This window comes from Crinia signifera, chromosome 1 (assembly GCF_055691185.1).
Source record: "Crinia signifera chromosome 1, ASM5569118v1, whole genome shotgun sequence".
Classification (NCBI taxonomy): Eukaryota; Metazoa; Chordata; class Amphibia; order Anura; family Myobatrachidae; genus Crinia; species Crinia signifera.
The window spans coordinates 317,244,324-317,267,557 of record NC_139217.1 but is presented as its reverse complement, the minus strand read 5'-3'; the positions used below and the strand labels follow the sequence as shown (position 1 = coordinate 317,267,557).

The 23,234-nt window shown below is 44.0% G+C and overlaps 1 long non-coding RNA gene across 4 annotated transcripts in view; it reads left to right on the top strand.

The window, feature by feature from the left end:
* LOC146080083 (uncharacterized) overlaps positions 1–12,597 on the top strand; it is a 29,014-nt gene extending 16,417 nt beyond the window's left edge. For all 4 annotated transcript variants that reach the window (XR_014474797.1, XR_014474798.1, XR_014474794.1 and 1 more), the window contains one exon: positions 12,268–12,597. This is a non-coding gene — a long non-coding RNA (uncharacterized LOC146080083). The remainder of the gene's footprint in view (positions 1–12,267) is intronic.
* Positions 12,598–23,234: the final 10,637 nt, after the last annotated feature.

Here is a 23,234-nt window from a genome sequence, read left to right as displayed (position 1 = left end):
TTGGCTGAGACCTAAAGCAGAGGCGCGGGGTCTAAGCCGACAGTGGTATTCACCAGTGACCCCCGCAAGGGGATATGGACTTCGGTGCAACTGCCGACCAGGTCGCGGCCCTCTGCCCAGGTTCCCCTGTGGCTTTGGCAGGGTTTGAAACACAAGAGTCTTCTGTGGGGTACTTAAACCATCGATGGTGATCGATGGCACTGAATGCTATACAGCAACACGGAGGGCACTGAGGAATGAGAATAGCAGGGAGTACACAGTATTGGAGAGCTGAGTACCGTGAGATGCGGCCTGGAAGCCGGGGATGACACGAGGGTAACACAGGAAGACGCTGGAGACCACTGGGGATCGCTGGAGCGGCTAGGGAGCCGATACTGGAGATCACTGGGGATTACTTGAGGATCACTGGAGATTACTTGAGGATCACTGTAGATCGCTGGAGCGGCCTGGAAGCCGACACTGGGGATCACTGGGGCGGCCTGGGAGCCGAGAGGAGACGGGCTCGGGAACCCACTGATATCCGGACGCTGAGGAGATAACCTGGGCTGCACAGAGAAGACTGGATCACACGGCAGATGGAACTCGTGGGAGCTTCTGGCAGGAGTGGAATAACCAGGGATGCTGAGAATGTCTTTGCAGACGGCCTAAGAGTCGGGGATGATAGCAGACAGCCTGGGAGCTGCAGGACGGTCTGGGAGCCGGGGTTGTAGTTGGCAGCCTGGGAGCCGGGGTTGTAGTTGGCAGCCTGGGAGCTGCGAGGCGGCCTGGGAGCCGGGGTTGTAGTTGGCAGCCTGGGAGCTGCGGGATGGCCTGGGAGCCGGTGATGACAGTTGGCAGCCTGGGAGCTGCAGGATGGCCTGGGAGCCGGAGATGACGACCTGGGAGTCGTTGGTCTATGATGTCGATAACCAGGAGAGAATGTCGGAGTCTCTGGAGGCACTTTGGAAAACAGTTGACACAGGATGTCGACAACAGGTGTATGTGTGACAATACTTGAATGCGGCAACTGGTGGATGTCGGAGATGACACAGATGTTGTTAGTCACCAGGAGACGACAGAAGCACAGAGTCTCTGGAGGCACTTTGGAAAACAGTTGACACAATGTCGACAATAGACGATAATGTGACAACACTTGGATGCAGCAACTGATGGACGTCAGGGATGACACGGATGTTGTTAGTCAGGGAAAGACGGCAGAAGCTGAGTGTTGACTGTGAGGTAGACAGTGCATGTCGACAGATCAGGACTGTGATGGTAAAAGTCACTGATAGGTTTGAAGGTAGTTTGGCCTGGGAGCCAAGGGGTCTAGCCTAGGAGCTAATGGGGATTTACTAGCCAGTGCCAGCAGTATCCTCTGCAGGGGATAGCTTGCTTACTCAACCGCAGTGATGGAATTAGCAGGAGTCTCTGGAGATTAACAGAACCAGGTAAGTAGCAGCAGGACACTAGGAGAAGGTATCGCTGGAGACTGGATAGCCAGGAGCCCTGGAATTCTCTGTCTCTGGGGTAACCACACAGGAAGCAGAAAGAACATTTGTTCAAGGCAAGGAGGACTCTGGGAAGCTGGCTTATAATCCTCCAGGTGATTGCTTGATTGTCTGCAGCAGCAGACAGAACCAGGAAGTATACCTTGAGTTACCTGGATCATGTGACTGGTGCTGAACTCAGGGAGCCTCACTGGAGTTTTAATCACTGAGAATGCAGAGCAGCTGCAACAGCAGCAGCAGCTAGGAAACAGACAGGCATGGAACATCAGAAAATAAATGTGAAACAAGTCAGGTTCATGACAACAAGTACTGTATAAATACTATTCTTCAAAGAGCCAGAGACAATTGATAGAGTGAACGAACCAATAATTAGATATTTCATATGGGTTATACTTGCCAAATAGACCTGTTTATCCCCTGAAGATGGACCTTTAACATCACACTCGTCATGATAAAAATAATAATCAATGAAGATGATGTTACTATGGCATTTATGTAAAATAAATCAACATTTAACATGTAAACTAATCATATAATTGGAATCAAATTTTTACAATGTAAAAACAATTGTGTAACTATCAACAGTTTAAAGTATTTAGCAAAATGAAATAAAAAAAAGCTGGAATTGTTTCCGTAATTTTTTTCTCCTAAAGTTACTGCTGTCATTTTCTCTGTAATGGTGTTTTGTGAATAGATTAATATTGAAGATGGATGAGTCACAGAATACAGACCTCAATGTTAAAGCTGTTATTGGGTTCAGTAAAATATTTTTTGTTGTAAAGATTAAACTGTGACAAGGTAAATGGATTAGTGGCATCCACAGTAGGGAAGAGATTAAAGGCATTAGCAGTATTAAATGACTTATAAGTATTACAAGATTTCTGTGAGACATATTTGCAAATCAATGTCAAGAATTAAGGTATCCCAGCAGTTTTCAGGGCACAAGGTTGACCTTTCATTAGCAGAGAGTAGAATAGATGAAATGTTTATTACTTGCGGACTTTCCGGAGGCCCAGCTGGACACTCCTTGGTTCCGGTCCCTGCTATTGTAAAGTAAGGTTTTCTCTGGACATTTCTTTGCTGTATTGTATCGATGGGTAGTCCTGTGCTCTGCTCCTCTATGTGTGCAGTAATGATGAGTAGGGACTTGCTTAATGTGTGATAATTCTTTTTACTTAGTGAGACATGCACATAAATACAATTACAATTTAAATATATATATATATCAATCCACACAAGTTGTAATGTGACACAGTGATGATAATTATTGTTTCTGGTAACAATTGGGGTGATGGGGTGGATTAACTCTTCCTTGGGATGCATAGTGTGGTAATCGCGGGGGAGGATGGGGGCTGGTGGCGGTGAAGTCCATAGCTCCTGTGGGTGCGTGTGGGTGACCAGTGTTAGTCAGACATGCCCAACGGTGGGTTAGACTGTGGCGTCCCACTAGTCTGTACCTGTGATTGCCTTCTAGTCCCTGGATGTTGCCACTGGCACCCGGCATGTTTAGGGGCACGTGGGGAGATGTTTTGGAAGAGGAGAAGATGGAGAAGAGGCACTGCAGGTGGTGTGCATGGAGGAAGGGAGGCGCTGTTGCGGGGGTACCCTGGGGAGCACTGGGGTGTCTGTGTCCCTGGGGTCAGAGATTGCACCGGTGATCCTTTCTCTCTGGTGCGCAGGTCGATGCCGATGGGGTAGGAGAGGGCGGTGGAGTTGGCGGGTCTGGGTGGCCGGACAGCGCAGGCCGATGGGCTGGGACTAGGGTGGCCAATCCCGGGATCGGCGGGATCCCGGGATTTGGCCCCAATATTGCCGGGATTTGAATCCCGGGATTGGACCTTCCAATCCCGGGATTTCGGGATTAAATTAGTTTAATGCTGGGCAGCGTCTGAGCACTTGATCAGATGCTGCCCGGCTGCTCCTGAGTCCTGCGCCGGCTGTGCAGCTCAGACGCGCAGCGTGATGTGGTCAGAGGTCACGCTGCGCGTCACACTGTGCAGCCAACCGAACACACCCCCGCACCGCCGTCGCTCTGTACAATTACTGGAGGCTGTTCGCTGAACTCGCCGCTGTGACCAGGACAAGGCATGATGACTGAGCGGCAGGGAGAGGTCAGACGGCGAGTGAGTTGTGAAACTGTAGGTGCAGTGCTGCGGACTGCGCAGCTAGTAGTGCTTGATGGCAATGTGTTGGTTCAGTTCAAAGCGCTCCAATGCGTTTCGGCCTGGTGGTCACCTTTTTGTGAGTTTGCAGATGTTGTGTTGGGATCAGCCTTTGTTTGCTGGGGGCGGGTGCTGCTGAGATGTTTCCTGTCCATTGATTGGTGCCTGTCATTTGTCACTCAGCGGTGGGAGTTCTTGCTGGTGCAGTCACAGGTTTCCATATTGACGCTTGTAGTGCTGCTTTATTGTTTAGTCTTATTTAGTAAATATTTGCACGCATAAATATTTATATAGTGTGGTTATACAAACTGGGTGATACTGACAAAAAAACATATGTTAAGTTGCGGGGCATTTTGTTGGTGTAGTTATTTTAGTTGGTGTTTTGTTAGGTGTATGCGTCTTTGGTGTTGAGGATAATTATGTGTATCCCAAGTATGCCAGGTTAAGGCCTCTTGGGTTTAATGTTTTCCGTTCATACATCCATCTGAGTTATGTGGTGTTTATTCGTTGTGTGTAGAATAGGGAAGTTATATTCAATTCCTATGAAGGATAATGAGCTGGGGTCGCTGTTGTGGTGGTGTCACGGTCTCCAGCTCTGGATAGTAGATACCGGAATTGGCTTGACTTGACTCAGGGGTGCGGAGTCTAACCGTGCCGGTGGTTTTTGCCAGTGACCCCTCCAAGCGGGATCTGGGTTTCGCTGCACACGGTACGCCGGTCGTGGTCCCCTGGTCAGGTTTCCCACATGGTGCTGGTAAACACTGGGTGCAAGGCAGGGTAAGCTTTGGAATACTCATGGTCAAACTAGCCAGGTCATATACTGGGAATCACAGAAGCAGTACACAGGGAGCAGGCAGGAGAATGGTCACAGAACAAGCTGAGGTCGTACACAGGATGTCACAGATGAGGTGCACTGGGAGCAGACAATGGATAGTCACAAGGCAAACCGAGGTCATACACTGGAAGTCACTGGATACCGTACACTGGTAGCAAGCAGGAGAATGGTCAAAGGAATAGCCGGGATCAATAATAGAAGACAGGATATCAAACAAAGCACTGGAAACGCTGGAGCTGGTGTGAACCTATACTCTGGCAGGAAAAACCTGCCAGTAAGTGCCTTTTATAAGGGGCTAATGAGCTCAGCTGTCAGACACTAGGCTATTACCTCACAGGTTGCTAATCAAGGAGACTGTGCAAGGTCTCACCCAGGTGCTGCAAGCAGATGGCAGTGTTCACACTAACACAGAACTGGTTAGCAGCATGGCGCAAAGGAAGGTAGAGCAGAACCATCATGATTTCACAAGCAGGTAACACAAATACTTGAATGTTGTTACATTACCCCACTCACCTATAGGGGTGAGCTCCGAACACCCCACAATAAAATTTTCAATGTCGCATGCTGCGCTTTTTTTTTCTTAGAATCTTAGATCCCTTTGAGGCTGGTGACACTTCTGGATGTTCAAAATGGGCTCTGGCCAACACTAGACCACCCAGAAAGGGAGCGGCATCGTGTTCAGAATCATAATCTGAGTTGGAGTCTTGTTCCAGGGTGCAAATCAAAGACTTTTTGGAGGATGAATCTTTGAAACCATGAAGTACTGAGGAGCCGACACGAATGCCCCTAACTGTTGAGTTCTTTGAATCAAACTTTTTGTGATTTTTTTTTCCAGAACCTCTAGTGCTCTCAACATGCCGTCTAGATGACCTATGGTCTTGAAGAGGCATGGGCAGACTTTCAACCAAGGAAGATGAAGGAGTCTTTAATGCAAATTTCTCGATCACGGCCCTGGAGATCAGATCTCGCAGTCGAGGATCATTGGATTGTCCCATTCAAGTGCTTCTCCTCGGATCATCAATTTTACAATATTAGCCAGATTAACCCCGGAGGACGGATCAAAGTTCATGGCATCTAAGCAGTGCTCTACAAAAGCCTGTTCATGAGCAAGGTTCCCATCAAAACAACTGGCTTCAGATGACTCCTCAGCTGGCTTCTGTATCACAGCCAACACTGGTGGGACCTTAGACACAACGAATGTCTCTTGAACTTGAGGCATTACTGAAGCCTCAAATAAGACAGCCACCTCAGATGAAATGGACACCTCTCGAACACCGGGCATGGCAGTCGAACCCTCTCGGATATCCGGTACAGTAGGCATTGGCACACTAGAAAGGTTTTTTTTTTGTATGTTCCCTTAAAAAAGGCAGTGTATTGCGGTTTGTTCTGATTGTTGCTCTTCTTGATTTTGGCAGTGGGTGGTGCTTTCCGGTGTCTTTATCCTGGTTGTGTGGCTTGTGGGGTTGGGTGGTGTTCCTGATGTGGAGGTCGTGGAGGATGTGGGTGTTGAGTTCATTGAAGGTAGCTCTTCTGTTTCTAAAATGCTGCTTGCGATGCTTCTGCTTTTTTCTGTGTTCAGAATTGGAGTCTGTTGTTCTTCTGTCTCTGTGTAGGGTTTCCTGGTTTCGGGATTGTTTGTGATGCTACTGTTGTTCCATCCTAGTCCTAGGGATGCTTTCACCAGTAGTGTGTAGTGGCTGTCTTCGTCTATTTTGTGTATTGAGAATGATACCTCTGTTGATGAGCTGGTGAAGGACGTTTCTTCTATTTCTATTTAGGTTGTGTGTTGTCGTTCTTTCTTTTGTTTGAGGTTGTTGTTGTGGATTCTTGACATGTACTGCTGGTATGTTAGGTTGAGTCATTTGTATACTGGGCTCCTCTTGGTGTATTCGATGTTGTGGTTACTCAGTGTTTGTGTTTGCGGTTCTTTTCTGGTATTTGCTTTTGTTGGTTTTGAGTTGCTTGTCTACTTTTTTGTTGTTGCTGTTTTTATGGTGGTTGTTGGTTTGTTTATGCTGTATTTGTCGCGTAGAATCTTGTTCTTGGTGTTTATGATCTTTGTCTCGTTCATTTGTAGTTGGTTGGTGGTGAGATTCGACGTGCAATAAACTCTGTTTATTCTTTGTATTGTTCTAAGTTTCTATCAAGCTCAGTTATTTCTTGGTCTAGGGAGGATAGTTTTGTTATGTTGTCCTCTATCAGTAGTAACATAATTTGTTTGGAGCAATTCTTCTTTGCTAATATTGTGTGATTTATATAAACTGTAAATTTACTCTATATATTTTATTTGGTACTTGTTTCCTAGCACGGCCACAATCGCGGGTAATTTTTAGTGGCCTGCGATGCGACCGACGCGATGGCCGCGATTTCCCATTGAAAAAAGTCAAAATCGCGTCGGTCGCATCGCAGGCAGCTAAAAAAGGCTTAAATGGTCCAGACGCGATGCCCGCGATTTCCCATAGGGAACAATGTTAAATGCCTCAATTTACCCAAATCAACATAGGAAACAATGGTAAATGGGCCAGAAACCCCTAAAAACACCCCAAAACAGTGAAATGGCCCCCCAAAATTAGTTAACGCCACCCCACGATCAACGTGAACCCGAAGCGTGGCGAGCGCAGCAAAGGGCGGCGGTACGCGTCCTCCGACCTTTTCATACCACTACTATCCAAATCGGCTGGGAGTTGAGAATAGAATAGTGTAGCGAGCCACCGAGCCCGAAGCGTGGCGAGCGGACGCGGATACCTTCCCAGGTAAACGCGTCCCTTCGCGGGCTTCACAGGTATCCGCGTCCGCTCGCCACGCTTCGGGCTCGGTGGCTCGCTGCGCTCGCCACACTATTCTATTCTCGTATGCCACGCCGACGTGGATAGTAGGGGTATGAAAAGGTCGGAGGACGCGTACCGCCGCCCCTCGCGGGCTCGTTGCGCTCGCCACGCTTCGGGTTCACGTTGATCGTGGGGTGGCGTTAACTAATTTTGGGGGGCCATTTCACTGTTATGGGGTGTTTTGGGGGGTTTCTGGCCCATTTACCATTGTTCCCTATGTTGATTTGGTAAAATTGAGGCATTTAACATTGTTCCCTATGGGAAATCGTGGGCATCGCGTCGGTCGCATCGCGTCGGTCGCATCGCATGCGATTTTTTTGGCTGCATACGATGCGACCGACGCGATTTTTTTACCTGCGATGCCCAAGATCATGATCGGTGTGGCCGTGCTAGGAAACAAGTACCTTTTATTTATATGACTTATGGTGTGTACACACAGTGAGATTTCATTGCTATTCGCCTAAGATTAGATTGCTATGCAATTTTTGCTAACTCATGTGCTATTTACATACAATCTGCACTATATAGTCATTATAGCTGAACGGGAGCGCGCATCTGCATTGAATCAGGGTAGAAAGCTTCAAAACCTATTCTATCTCCATTTGATGTCTATGCGATTGCGATTCGATTTTGAATATGTACTCAAAATCGAAGGCTAAATTGCACCATGTGTACACACCATTAGCTATTTTACTTTCACTTGAATACAGATGTTATTATAATACATGAGTAACAAAACAACCCACTACTCTAGACTTGGAAGGCTGCATCTAATACATTACTAGCTGCATTTCCCTAATTCGCCACCACCGACTGCCAGTGGTGATTGCCCATCCGTTGAAAAATTGAGGAAATTAATCATGTGAAAAATCTCAGATTTAATGGGTCTGATCTGATTATCAGGATATATAATCATTTTTTGTTTTCTCTATTCCTAAATCTAATATGTAGTTGATATATGGTGGCTATAAGAGTATTTCAAACTGGAGTTTTACTCTGAAAGGTTTACAAAACACAATACACCTGAATGCTTAATGGTGCTCTACAATTTTTTTTTTCATACATGCTTTCTATACATTTGTAATGATTTAAAATTCTCAATAAATATATATTAAAAAATAAATAAATAAAGCAGGGGCATAACATGTTTGTTTGTTAATGTTTGTTTCTGTACAAATGAATGCTTATTAGCCCCTTATTTAGGGTCATGTCATGTTTACATATTTTTGCAGTGGCAGAAGCTTATGAGTAAAAATGGGCACTTTGATGTGGATCAGGAATCCTTGTAGAGCAGGGTTTCCCAAACTCTGTACTCAATGCAAGTCCAGGATTAAGGATATCCCTGATTGTGTACATAGCAAAAAATCAAACTGACTAGGTACTAATTTATACCACTTTCAGACATAACGGCAAAATCCCAGGTTTTTGCACATGAACGCGCATCAACCCGGGATTTTGGTATGTCTGAAAGGGTCAACCCGTGTGTTAAATCCCAGATCTCCGACCCTCCTTTTTACCTGGGTTGAGGACCCGGGATTTAAGACCCGGGTTGACCCTTTCAGACATATGAAAAACTCGGGTTTTTCAGCAAATTACTGGGTAGAACTGCTTTACCCGGTAATTTGCTGCTGTAAGTGTGAAAGGGTACAGGCTGCACCCGGGAAAATGACCCAACAGTCAAAATGCTGGGTAATTCCCGGGTAGTATGTCTAAAAGTAGTATTAATCACCTGTGCTGTAGTATGGATATTCTTAAAACCAGAACATTTGAAGCGCCTTGAGGACCAAGTTTGAAAACCACTGCTACTGAGAAAAAGAGACAGCACACTAGGAATACAGACAAAAAGCTAAAGGTACAAGTGCTAGTGCAGGCACACTTTCACGTGTATCAGCTAGACCTAAACAGAACAGGGCAGTGTACATGCCAACTTGGTGTGCATTGAATAATTATAGAATATACCACTATTTTTACATTATTTTCATCAGTGATGTTATATAATATGCATCAGTTTGTTAGAAGAGAGCTTTTTCAACAAGTGGTTTAAAATAAATATGATAGTGGGTACAGAAGACAATGTTAGAAACTAGATAATACACCTGTTGTAGAGTATATTGCTCCTGAGCTTTATTACATATATTTGGTTTGCTACCAGCCTTCTTTTTTATGGGCACTTTATAATAGGTGCAATAGATATACCGAGAGACAGGTGTATTTTCTTATATCCAACTCTGTATAGCCCACAGTAATGTCAACACAACCTCACTCAACATTGCCTATGTGAGAATTACCCTTTAGATAATTGGATTTAAAGTATATCTGATTATTCATTTTTTTATGCATCTTATATTATTTGGAACTCTAATAATATCTCCACATATTTGACCCTTTGCTTTCTTACTTAGGGCAGTTTTAACATGCTTAGCAGAGCATGCAAAGCAGGGGGGTTCTGGTAACCCTCTTCTACACCACTGTTGCTGCTGCACCTGTTAAACTGTAATTAGAGGAAGCGGCACCAGCAGTAGGAATTGGAGCTTCTTGTGTCTAGTCCCTATGTGACTTCTTGTGTCTACTCCCTCCTCTCTCTTTGCTGCTGCACCTCTCAAATTATATGACAGACAGCAGCACCCTGAAGTGGTGGCTCTTCAGTCTCCTGTGGACATTATGTGTAAGTGGCACTGCTACTATTGGCATTATATGTGGCACTAATACTTTGGGCATTAGAAAGGGCATTATATGTAAGTGGCACTATTACTGTGGATGTTATATGTAAGGGGCACTATTACTGTGGGCATTATGTGTGGCACTACTACTGTGGTCATTGTCATTGGCACTACTGCTGTGAACATTATGTGTAGAAGGGACACTACTGTAGGCAATATATATAAGGTGCCATTGTTTAGTGTAATGTGACTTAGGGGCACTAGTGTGTAACCTAAAGCAAATAAGGGGCACTACTGTGTGTTGTAATGTGTATAAGGTACACTACTATGTGGTGTAAAATGGGCACTATGTGCAATTTAATGTGAATAAGATTGTGCTACTGTTGGCAAAATGTGAAATACTTTTGTGAAACCTTGCCCCTTCCATGTGAGACCAAACCCCTTTTTGCAGAGCACCCTGTCCCTTTATGTATAGGATGGTGCATATTTATCATTTTCAGGGGGCCGCACACTGACCCTAACACTGCCCCTGTTCTTACTTTCTCCTTCACGATTAACATTGGACCAACTCAAGTGCACTTAAATATAGACACTATTCCCTTGTATCTGTTGAAAATTGTGTATTTAATCATATGAACCTAATTTTTATTTTCCAAAAATGCAAATGTTTTTTTTTTTTTTTTGAGTATCCAGTACTTTATAATGCTGTGAAATCCAAAGAAGTATTTTGATCCACCATCCATCTTCACCACTATCATTAATAAACCAGTGCTCTTAAAATTATAAAGTTTATGAACAATTAACATTTCCAGGCAGATTTTGATACAATGTCCCTATAGTAATTATTTTAGAGCAGGGCTGGCCAGACTGGTCCTCAGCATCTAGCACAGTTCATAATTTCCAGACCACCCAGTTGTTGCACAGGTGTACTCATTACTGTCACATTTTAAAACTTGTGGTGTATTCATTCATGAGTACACCTTCTACAGATCCACAGGAAATAGAGAAGCCAATCTTGCCTCATTTTTTTCAATTGTGAGATTGGGTATTAAAAAAATTCTCTATATCTGTATTCCCATTATACCCAAGATTTAGATGGGTGAAACAAGCTGCCTAATATAATGGACGGCATAGTATATATGGTATATATGGTGCTTTAATGCTAAAGTTGTGTGTGCATGCAGTTTGATGTTGGGAGAAAGAGGGATAGAACAAGGATATTTATTATATACCAAGTTAAGATGCACCAGAATCTCTACGTGGGCTCCCACAACACCCTTTAGATGACTGGTCACAGTGCCAGTATGCTCACGTGCACAATTTAAAGGAGGGGTATGCAACTTCCCATGATATGTCTGGTGTGACCTACTACTCTACCTTTGTTGGGTAGAGTAGTCCCATGAGTTCACTTAGGGCTGCTGGAAATGAGAGTGTTGGTGTGGTTTCCCGCCCTAAGAATTTGTATTCTTCCCTTACTGGTAAGCGTGCAGGCGTAATGTTTATGGGTCGGGCTGGTAATCATGACCTCTATAATATCATGCACATCCATACTGTAACCCACCCTTGGGCAGCGATTGAGCTGAGCGCTACAAGTTAAGAGCTATAAATCAGATTGTACTGTATATTTCAACATAGTAATTGCCTTTGTCTTTTAAAATATATGTGTAATCAATGTTATTATAAATATAATAATTTAATTGTAATGTATTAGTTACAAATTGGACATCATAGAGTATTAAGATATAATGTATTTATTAAAGTAATCAAATTCTAAAACAATTTATTAAGAAAGTTTGTAAATTTTATTAAGGTTTAACATCCTTTGCCAGGTGAATATTGCACATTATGTATTTGCATTAGCACTACTACATTTCCACCCTTGCTCACAATGGGAACCTTTGCAGCTCTTAGAAAAGTTAGTTTTTCGATGTGTATAACAAGTGTGAACTCATTTTTAATTACTATTGCTTACATAGTTCATTCCAATTTGGATCTACTTAAAATCCTACATTCCTTTCCTTATTGCAGACAAAATAAAGTAAACATTGGTTTTTGATAATTAAGTTTAAAGTGGAAAGCACAAGGCGTTTGACATCATTGGCCATGTCGCATGTATTGCAGAGTCTGCTTCCCATGGATTACACATGGTTGAGAAACAACTGATGACAAAAATTATTTCTCTCATCTAATGATGATGTTGCAGTGTTGACCTGAATTAGGATTCTTCTCTTTGTTCTGCAGTGGAATGGAAACATTGTAAACATATTTACAACTGAACTGTGTCTCATTATACAGTGACCCTTTAAAGAAACCTTTTGTGCGAGTAGCCGAGATAAAGTAAGCTTGCCAGCCAAAGAGTATGACGGTCTGTTTCATCTGTCTCCTCATGAAAGGCCTTTCAGCCAATCTTGGCTTCGACTACTGTAGCAGTTGAAACTGGATGGAATTCTATACATATGAATGAATACCTTGCACGAGAACCTGGCCTCAGACACGCTATGCTCATCCTTCTCCAGAGGTCATGCAAATATAATATTGCACATCAAATGAATACAGGCAAACCTTTTTTCCACCCCATTCTTACTCATTTCTCCCAGCCATATTAAAAAAAGTGTGAAACATTTATTTCAATTTTAGATACAAACTTATTACTATAATTCTCTTTTAAATAGTGAAATAGTGTATTACATAATAGTGTCTTCTGTATTTGTATTTTTACAGTGTGTGGTTTTTTTAAATTTAATTCCTAAACATGTTTTACATCTTTGACCATTTTTAATTGTATATAATATTATTTGAACCAATATTGGTTGCAGTGGTATTCAAAAAGCTCATTCACAAAATGTAACTGAATATTTACCTAAAGCATGACTTGCTTGTTTAAAACTTAAAGCATTCCTTATGCCATTGCATATTTGGCCATAAAGCTTGTTAACCTGCATCACATCAAGCATTCCCAACCCTAATTTACCAACACCACACAGCAAATAGATCCAGAATCCAAGATTGGATCATTTGAACATTGCACCTGCTCCCAACTTTGGACCTTATTCTAGTTCACTCTTTCTGACAAAATCCTTCCTAGATGGACAAAACCATGTGCACTGCAGGGGGGCAGATGTAAAATGTGCAGAGAGAATTATACTTGGGTGAGTCATTTAGTTTCTGTGCAGGGTAAATACTAGCTGCTTTATTTTTACACTGCAATATAGATCTCACTTTGAAGTAAAACCCCACCCAAATCTAATTCTCTCTTCACAAGTAACATCTGCCCCACCTGCAGTGCACATGGTTTTGTCAATCTAAGAAGGATTTTGTCAGAAATAGTGAACTAGAATAAGGCCCTTTGTTCCTTTTCAAATTAGGGACTGACCACGTTGGAGGGGTGGGCAGCCCAAAAAGGGGGTGAAGCTACAGGAAAGTTGGGCATGGCTGTGGGTGGAGGGGATGGCCTAGCACCATGACCCACTTTTTTTTTGATAATTTTAAACTGGTTGTGACACTAGTGTGAGTAACAGAAACATAGAATTTGACGGCAGATAAGAACCACTTGGCCCATCTAGGCTGCCCCTTTTTTAAACATGTTACCTCAAACCATATTTAATCCTTATTTTTTGTAAGGATATCAATATGCCTATCCCAAGCGTTTAAATTGTACTACTGTATTTGCCTCTACCACCTCTGATGGGAGGCTATTCCACTTATCTACTACTCTTTCTGTGAAGTAATTCTGAGTGAGTATGGTACACTATCATCTTTCAGTTTAAATTGATATGTCTCATATATATGTAGTATGTATAAAACTACATACTACAGCATTAATTGATTCTTCGCGTCCCCTCGCGTGGCTCGATGCGCTCGCCACACTATATAAAATCAACTCCATGCGTTGTTGGATAGTAGGGGTATGAAAAAGTGGGGTGGGTACTTATGTAGTATCTGGGCTGCCGATAAACCTGTGGCGAGCATAGCGAGCCACCGAGCCCGAAGCGTGGCGAGCCCCGCGAGGGGACGGTATTCTGTGTCCGCTCGCCACGCTTCGGGCTCGGTGGCTCGCTACACTCGCCACAGGTTTATATCCAACTCCATGCCCACTTGGATAGTAGGGGTATGAAAAGGACTCAGTCCATTTTAACATTGAATCCTATGGAAAATTCGGGTCCATCGCGTCGCATCGCATGCGATATGGTCGGATGCGATGCGATGGACCCGATTTCAAAATCGGCAGCCCAGTTAGTACATAAGTACCGTGGGGTGCATTTAACATGGGAGCCCAGATAATACATAAGTACCATTCTTTTATTATCTGAGAAAACATTATAAAGGTAAGAATAGGCTGGAAAAATCATCATATTGCAACATTTAACATCTTGGACTAAACATCACTGAGGGACAGGAGTAGATTTATTAAGCTCGGTGAAGTGATAAAGTGTCTGGTTTTTATCACTGGCCAATCAGCTCCTAACTGTGAAGTTACAGGCTTGGTTTGAAAAATGACAGGATGGAGCTGCTTGGCCGGTGATAAAAATCAGACACTTTAGGGGAAATTTACTAAAGGAAATTTGTAAAAAATAGGTGTATTTGTATCCAGAAATACACTTATTTTTGACATTTACTATCCCGAAAATATGGCAATTCATATTCGTATTGATAGCACATCAATACGACTACGAATTGCCGTATTTTCGGGATAGTAAATGTCAAAAATAAGTGTATTTCTGGATACAAATACACCTATTTTTTACAAATTTCCTTTAGTAAATTTCCCCCTTTATCACTTCACAGAGCTTAATAAATCTACCCCTGAATAGCTTGTAAGGTATCTCTTTTTACATATGGAACTGAATAATTGCTGAGACTTGGGGGGAAATTTACTAAGAATACGAATACAAAAAATTGTATTCGTATTCTTGCTACGAATGAATACGACTGCATACCTCGTATGCAAAGTCGTGTTCCAGAGGGGAATTTACAAAGCAGTCAAATACGACTGCTTTGTAAACCTCCGATGTCGTACTAATTCCTATTAGCTGGCCGTATATACGGACACTAATACGAATTAGTGTAGGCAGTCTGCACGGATCAGTCAGATCCGTGCAGGCTGCAAGGTGTAAAGAAAAAAAAAAACCTGCGTGGGCGCCCCCCCCCACAGCCGTAACCAGCACCAGGCTGACAGAGCCGGGTCGGTAATAAAAAATCAAGAAACCCGGCAAGTAGGGGTTCCCTGATTTTTTTTTACAACCAGCCGCAGGCTCCAGGTCTGGGGCTGGTTCCCAAAATACGGGGGACAAAATGAATAGGGGTCCCCCCCCCCCCCGTATTTTAAGAACCAGCCCCACGCCAAACCAGCCAGCAGGGTAATGCCACAGCCGGGGGGGAGACTTTTTATACAAGTCCCCCCGGCCAAAGCATTAACCCCCTGACTGGTCAGCCTAGCCAGGGGCCCTGGGGGAGTGGGGACCCCCCCAATAAAGGAGTCCCCCCCTCCAGGACTTACCAGACCAGGCTGAAGCCTGGTGCTGTCCCCGGTGGCCCTGTGCGGTGGCCACTGGGCTGAGTGTAAAAAAATAGATTTAAAAACTATTGTTTTACTTTGGAATTATGAGTCCCAGCAAGCCTCCCCCGCAAGCTGGGACTTGGAGAACCACAAGTCTCCCCCTGGCTGTGGCATTACCCTGCTGGCTGGTTTGGCCTGGGGCTGGTTCTTAAAATAAGGGGGAACCCTACTCATTTTGTTCCCCGTATTTTGGGAACAAGCCCCGGACCTGGAGCCTGGGGCTGGTTGTTAAAAATCGGGGAACCCCTATTTGTCGGGTTCCCTGATTTTTAATTACTGGCCCCGGCTCTTTCAACCTATTTTTTTTTATTATTATTTATTTATTTTACAATTTTTTAATCACTAAAGCCTGCACGGATCTGGCTTCTGCCAAATACGACAGGAAAATAAAGTGTATTTTCCTGCCGTATATTCGTGGCAGTTTTACACTAATTTCAATATTTTCAATACGGCTGCTTAGTAAATCAGAAACCACCATTCTCTTGAATGGTGATTCCTGTTGTATTCTATTGATGGTGTAGACATTCGTATTTGTCCCATCAATATGAATACGAATATTTGTATTTTTGGCATAGTAAATGCCAAAAATACGAATACACCCTAAAAATTTGTATTTTCCTAGGAAAATACAAATTTTTTCTACGAAATCATATTTGAAAACAAACAACAGGGGGGAAATTTACTAAGACCAAGAATTGGCCTGGTGTCTTGTAGATTCTGCTGAGTTTTGTGTCTCCCCAACTTCAAAAATACTTATACGCAGCACAACCAGCTTCCTGTATTCTCCAGAACTCACCCTTGATATCCAGATTCTAGGTGGAAATATCGGACCTGTATCTGGTTCACTTGCAAAAGCTAATTCTCTCTCTAATTAACAAAACCATGTGCACTGCAGGTGGGGCAGTTGTAACACGTGCAGAGAGAGTTAGATTTGGGTGGGGTTTGTATTTCAAACCATCTATATTGCAGTGTAAAAATAAAGCAGACAGTATTTACTCTTGACAGAAACAAAATAACACCCAAATCTCACTCTCTCTGCACATGTTACATATACCCAGTGGTGGAATTTAAATAAATTAACAAAAGGTTCTATGTCCTAATGCCCATTGCACATAAAGCCACATAATGCCAATAACACATAAGGCCACACACGGTAATGCCCATTACACATTGTTCTACACGCCGTGATGCCAGTTACACATTTTGCCGCACACCATGATGCCCATTACATATTTGAAACATGTGCCACTTACCTACATACTCATTGATAGGTGGGTGTTGCTCAATGCCAGAGGCTTCATGCTGGATGCCAGGGGCTACATGCTGGATGCCAAGGGGGCTTCATGCTCATTGCGAAGGGGGAATATATGCTGGTTGCCAGGGGCATAACTAGAACTTGTTAGGCCCCATAGAAAAAGTTTTGGAAGTCCCCCCCCCCCCACCCTCAGGAAGGGAGAGAGAGTGTGTCAGAGAGAGAGCATATTGGAGAGTGTCACAGAGAGGCTGTACCTGTTCAGCTGTAAATACAGGCATCTGCCCCAGTGCCAGGGATTCCAGAAGTGAGAGCGCCCACGCTGCTGCAGGGGTTCTCCGTAATCCGCGGGGTCCACACTCCACACATCAGCGCTCGGCACGGAGGAGAAGACTGCAGGGATGACTGCCAGCATGGAGCGCTCAGCTAATAGAGAGGAAAGGCACTGTAAGCAGCTGTGACAGCTGGGCAGAGAGCTGCGTGCTGAAAGAAAGTCCGCGTCTATTTTGAATTCTCACGCTGGACTGAGAGACAGCAGGAGCTCACGGCCGGCAGCCAATAAGAAGCCCCCATTGCCTCTCCTTATTGGCTGCCAGACCGCAAGCTCCTATTGGCTGGTGGTCCAGCAGTAGCATTCAAAATAGTGGCGGACCTGTTTTCAGTTTACAGCAGGGCAGAACGCAGCTCTCTGCTTCACAGCTGCTTCAAGTACTTTGTCAGTGTCCGCAGCACTCCTTAGCCACCGGTTCTGCAGAACCGATCGTATATTAGGTATCGGTTTTGCAGAACCGGTGCGAACCAGCTGAATCCCACCTCTGCATCTACCCCCACCTGCAGTGCACACGGTTTTGTCTATTAGAGACCATACCTATGTTTTGTCGCTCCAAACCACACCCCTTTACTTTCACTTTGTGGTAATTGTGTTTTGTTTTTTTTGCCTGGCCTCTCCCCTTCTGCCTTTTCCTCCTGGTCTAACACATGTATTACATTTCTTAATGGATTTTATTATCTACTTTACAACAGCTTCAGGTGTGCCTCCATCTCCCAACCACTGCCTTTCACCTATACTTGCAGCTTAGACTTTTCATCACTCTCACCCCCACAGATTACCCTCTTAGACCACTTACCCCTTCAAACGACATTCTAGAATAATATTATCCTGACCTCTGACACTGCCCATAAATATACTCATGAGTTGAAGTGGAAGGCAGACTTGCAGGGACCAATGGACAGGAATAATTGGTCTGATATCTGGTCCAATACTTCAAGGTCCGATATTTTTGTTTTTATTTGTGTTCCAAATAAAGAAGACGTCTGAAAATTATACAATTTTTCCATCTTCTTCATCCCTATGTTTATATGGTTGTTCAGCCACCGGGTCTTTCCACCATATCTTGTAGACCTGTCCTGATCGGCAGACATTTTGGTCAGAAGTTCATTCACTCCTGGCTTTCCACCTCAACTCTAATATATCTTACCATTCAAAGCATTCTTTAACATTCAGGATTTGTTGCACTAAAACAGGCATGCTAGGTGCTTTCTGTTGGCTGCTACTTGTCTCATCGCTGCTAACAGGAAATCTCTGAGACTTTCCTCCCTAACTTTCCTCATTCTAAATTGTACGCTACTGAGATGGAATGGAAAGGTGCTCATTTGGACCTGTCCACAAAGTTTCGGACCCCTGGCATCACTACTAACATTTCCCAGCTCTCCACTTTTAAATGAGTCCCTTGTCCTTCTCAGGGTTGAACAGTGATGCAAGTAGAAAAAATGTCTTAGTGGTACTGTGCGGGGCGCTCGGCGGCTGGGACTGATAGGGAGCTCCGTTGGAAGGGGATGTGTCTCATGCACGCACGTCCCCTTCCGGGGGCCGGTGGTTGGCGATCCGACCGCCAGACCCCCTGCTGGAAGAGAGCAGCTCCATCTGAATTTACCAGTCAGACTCGTCACCGGGTGCCTCAGCCTAGCACATGCAGTAATAATGACAACATGAAGTGAGATCATGCCCGTATTACTGCACTGGTGACAGCAGCAGCAATATAGTAGATGACAGGCAGTATCTACGCCCCCGGGACATCACCCTCCACCCCCATGCTGCTGCTACGCGTCTGCTGCCCGCCCATGCGGACCAGGCCTCCTCCCCGGAAGTGACGTTACAGTCAGTAACGTGGCCCCCACCGAGGAGGAGATAGACAAGACCAGATCCAAATGCGTGTCCCACTGCGGAGGGAGGGCATGAAGCCATCCAGTCTGATATCAGTGCCCACAGTGCCGCCGTCAGAGTGCTGAAGGTGAGGAGGATGCAGCCCCAGAGCTCTCTCTGCTGTCACCTGTGTGCAGCAGGGGCTATTTCCTGTCTGTCCTCTGGCTGATGTACTCTTTTACCTGCACAGGCTGCGCATGTCCCGCCGTAGGCTGATGTCCTTTGAAGAACTTACTGAGCGCTTCCGCGGCACACACATTAGGGACATCATGACATTAGTGATAGCTCTCTGATTTGTAATGGCAGTACTGTGTACTGGCACAATATGTTTTAGCGGGACGCCGTACCACGCCCTACCGCCACACTTGCACCCCTGGGGTTGAAGGCTTCTATTTGCTCCCTCTGCTACATTGAGATATCTGTGGTTTTCTGTTCCTTTTTTGCTTTTCATTTCCTCCCTTGGTGCCTGCACAAAGCTGCCTTGCAGTATCTAACTTCTCACTCTACTTATTTCTTTCTCCTATGTGTAGAATTATTACTGATGTGTTCCTTGAATTTTTTTGCACTGATACTTTTATATAAGAAAATATTGCAATATGATCAGTCCATTTAATGCAAGGCATTTCCAAAAATGCCTGCTCAGAAAGAGAAATCTGCTTGGACCGGCTTTATCACAGTGGTTCATAGCTTCACGGCCAATCTCAGGGCTGAAAACATGCAGTTGGTTGAGACTTTGTTGAAGAACTTTTGCACAGTGCAGTACAGGATGTCCCTCAAAGTCCATATTCTTGATTCTCACCTTGGGGAATTCAAGGAGAACAGTGAGAATGCACAGGGGATGGGGATTAAAGAGAGAGAGAAAGCAAGATACAGTAGAGCAAGATAACAAAATAGAGAGAGAGGGCAGGGGAGAGCACGGGCAATGGGGAGATAGTGGCAGCGCAGGGGGGGATACCAAGAGGGGAGATGGGAGTACCCTACCAATTCCCACCCTCCCCACTTGGCAGAGAACTCAATGTTTAAGTGCACTTACCAACTGGATTGACAAAAATTGGGCAGTGGCCCCTGTGAATTCCGATCCAACCACAGAGTGAGATCCATAATTTTACATTCCTTTTTAATTTATATGGTTCATTGTGTAATTATGTTATGTAATTGTGTATAAATGTCATTTTTAGCTTGCAGAAATATATAAAGGTATTTTTACATTCAACGTAATTTGTGTTCATTGTAACTCCAGCGCTGCTTCTCTGTACTTTTTGCTTGTTCTTCGTGACCAACAGGGACTGACTACCCCTGTACCCCAGCAGCTGCTTGGTAAGAACATCTCATACACCAGGCGCCCACTCTCTGCTCTCTAGTAGAGTAGTTTCTTTTTGTTTCCTAGTACAAAAAGTACCTGCAGCACATAATCGCACAGCACATAAAGTATGTGCTGCAGGTACTTTTTGTACTAGACTGCATCACATCTAGTTCAAAACACATGCTGCTTTAGCCCATCGCAGGTGTTTTGAATTATATGCAAAAGGGCCACTTTAAGCCCTGGGGTATATATGTGTGAGAGGGAGTTTTTTGTGTGTGTGTGTAACGTAGACCTGCCATTAGGGTATTTATGTATTATGTAGCGGATCGGCAGTCCAAAACGCACTGTGTATGGCTGGCAATAGCTCTCACTTATTTAAAAAAAAAGGGAAAACAAAAGGTTACTTAAACAATTAAACTTAAATATTGGTGGTGATAACTCTGCATGCATTACCAGGTGTCACAGTGTATAGTATCCATAGGACCTGTGCTGCCCGGATGCTAAAAATATTCTCATATATCTTAAGTAATCTTAAGTAACCTGAAATAAAATAGAAATACATAGGGGGTTATTCTGATTCACTCGGAAAGGAACAATTACTCTAATCGACAAAACCATGTGCACTGCAGATGGGGCTGATATAACATGTGCATAGAGAGTTAGATTTGGGTGTTTTATTGTTTCTGTGCAGGGTAAATACTGGCTTCTTTATTTTTACACTGCAATATAGATATCAGTTTGTAGTAAAAACCCCACCCAAATCTAACTCTCTCTACACATGTTACATCAACTCTCTGGTGTCTTATATCTGAGTGCTCCCTGTATGGAAGAGGGCAGGCAACTGACATCCATTGACGTCAGCTGCCTGCCCCTGCATCATCTCCGAATTAGGTGAAGAAACAAGGCCACCCTAGGGTGGTCAGATGGGCGCTGATATGGGTGTATGGCCAAAAAGCTGCTACTTGAGGGACTGAGTAGGTCCCTGAATAAAGAGAACAAAAGGGAAAAAAAGTAGCGCTTACAGATGAGGAATAAAGATCACAATTTATTGTATATAACCAATGTAATAAAAATAAAAAAGCATAAAATAAAATTACTTCAGCAATAAAGGAAAATGGGGGAATAGGTTTAAAAGAGATATCTCTGTCAGAGCCCTCTGGTTGCCACTGTTCTGTGTGGTTTAGGATCCGCTCCTATATGAACCGCCTGGATGATGAAACATGTATAGGAAACTTTTCTAATTGGGAAATTGAATGGTACTTTCCACTGGATTCAAACAATTGTAGGTAGATATAATTACCACTGCGGGTCACCATGGAGTCCTGTATCCATTTAGGATTGCTTCTATAGCTGTAATCTCCTTGTGGTGAAATAGAAGAAATTCTCTCCGCTTGGAATCACTTGGAATTGTTTGAATCCAGTAGAAAGTACCATTCAATTTCCCAATTAGAAAAGTTTCCTATACATGTTTCATCATCCAGGCGGTTCATATAGGAGCGGATCCTAAACCACACAGAACAGTGGCAACCAGAGGGCTCTGACAGAGATATCTCTTTTAAACCTATTCCCCCATTTTCCTTTATTGCTGAAGTAATTTTATTTTATGCTTTTTCATTTTTATTACATTGGTTATGTACAATAAATTGTGATCTTTATTCCTCATCTGTAAGCGCTACTTTTTTTTCCCTTTTTATCATCTCCGAATTACCATGGGAATGCTCAGTGTACCTCACCGCCGCCCCCGTCCGCACTGTCCTGTGTGAACGGATCAAGTTGCCGAGTCCGTTTGCCCAGAGACCCTGCGCATGCATCAGTATGCGCATGCGAGACTGAAAAGAAATCACGAATCTTTCAGAATGACCAGCTCTCTTCTGTATGTTCGCCCATGTGTGCTTTCTCCCTTTAATTCTCTCCTGCTATCTCCCTGCCAACTCCGTCTCCCCAGTGTTATCACTGCCATCTCCCTCCCCCTATTCTCTTATTTGCCATCTTCCTCCTCCTTTGCTCTCATTTGCCATCTCCATCCCCTTATGCTCTCATTTGCCATATCCCTCTCCACTGCACTCTCACTCCCAATCTCCTTCTTCCCTGTGCTCTCACTCGCCAGCTTTCTTTCCCTTGCGCTCTCTGACCACACATGCACAGTGGCAATTGACAGAGGATTTTGGAGGAACCCTCTACAGACTATCTATGCTCTGTGTGGCCCATATCTGTGGGAAAGCAGTAGCTTCTCTCAAAGTCCCCTTTTTCCATTCAGTCTCTGGATGGGATGTACTAAAGAAAAAATGTGGAAAAGAAAACAGTTTTTATTAGTTGTTATCGCATTTTTAAATGTACTAAAGCCCCTTCCAGTGGGTTCCTCTCCGCAGTGCTGCTGTGTGGGGGATCTGTCAGTTATACCTCCCAGCAAGCCCTGCAGCTGCTAGGGTTCTGCACATGCGTAGAGGGACTTCCAGGAGAAAGGGAGGTATATGGGTCACTGAGATTGGTATATAGGACACAGGTATGGAGAACACAGAGAAAGGTATAAGGGATACTGAGAGAAGTATTGTATATTAAATGTGACCCCCGGCTATGGCTGTTGAAGCCCTGTGGTGTGCTGGTTATAAAAATAAGGTGGAACTCCTAGTCTTTTTTTTTTTGTCCTCCCATATTTTTGTAACCAGGACCAGTCCAAGAGCCCGGTGCTTGTATCTGAAATCAAGGGGGACCCCAGATTCCCCCCCTTCCTCCCCTGTATTTCTGAAACCAGGATCGAATCAAAGAGCGCGGAATTGGTTATGCGTGTGGTGGGGGAACACAAAATGTTTTTTATAATTATTTATTCTATTTTTTACATAAAGAAGTATTGCACGAATCTGACAGAATGCTTTAGGGTCATCCATATTTGGTTGCTGGGAAACTCGGCAACCAAATAAGAATGACTTCACCATTGGAAAATACAAAT